This window comes from Eurytemora carolleeae, unplaced genomic scaffold, assembly GCF_000591075.1.
Source record: "Eurytemora carolleeae unplaced genomic scaffold, Eaff_2.0 scaffold366, whole genome shotgun sequence".
NCBI classification, from domain to species: domain Eukaryota; kingdom Metazoa; phylum Arthropoda; class Copepoda; order Calanoida; family Temoridae; genus Eurytemora; species Eurytemora carolleeae.
Window position 1 is genome coordinate 1 of NW_019396319.1, and position 519 is coordinate 519.

Below are 519 nucleotides of genomic sequence, written 5' to 3' on the forward strand. Positions count from 1 at the left end.
GTGCAACGTAACGTTTCAAACGTTAATACTTTTGATGAACACTATCGTAACGAAAGCTAAAATCTAGAAAAATCAAAACGTTGACTTCTCTAGTACGGAGTTTACACTGTTGGTTTCCTCATTTTGAAACTCCCTGCAACTGTAAACAGGTTTCGCTCTTTGTCATATCATTTAATAAGACTATAAGACTTTATTCAAAGAAGAAGATTTAATTTAACCTAGAAATCTTCATATCTTGTTATTACAGTCTCATCCTTTGTGGGTAGCCCTATATTTTAGGAGAAATTAGTGGTATAACCTAATAATGACATTTTAATTTCTCTTCTTTAATTTTAGAGCCACGAGTAAAAGAAACTAATTTATCTTGTTGCATATAAGTATTTAATTCTAAATTTTTCTCATTTATAACAACTTTTAAAAATACATATATATCCATTTGTACATCATATTTTGGAATAATATAAGATGTCTCTGCCATTTGTGATAGTTCTGGTCACGTGATTTAAGTTTAAGATTTTC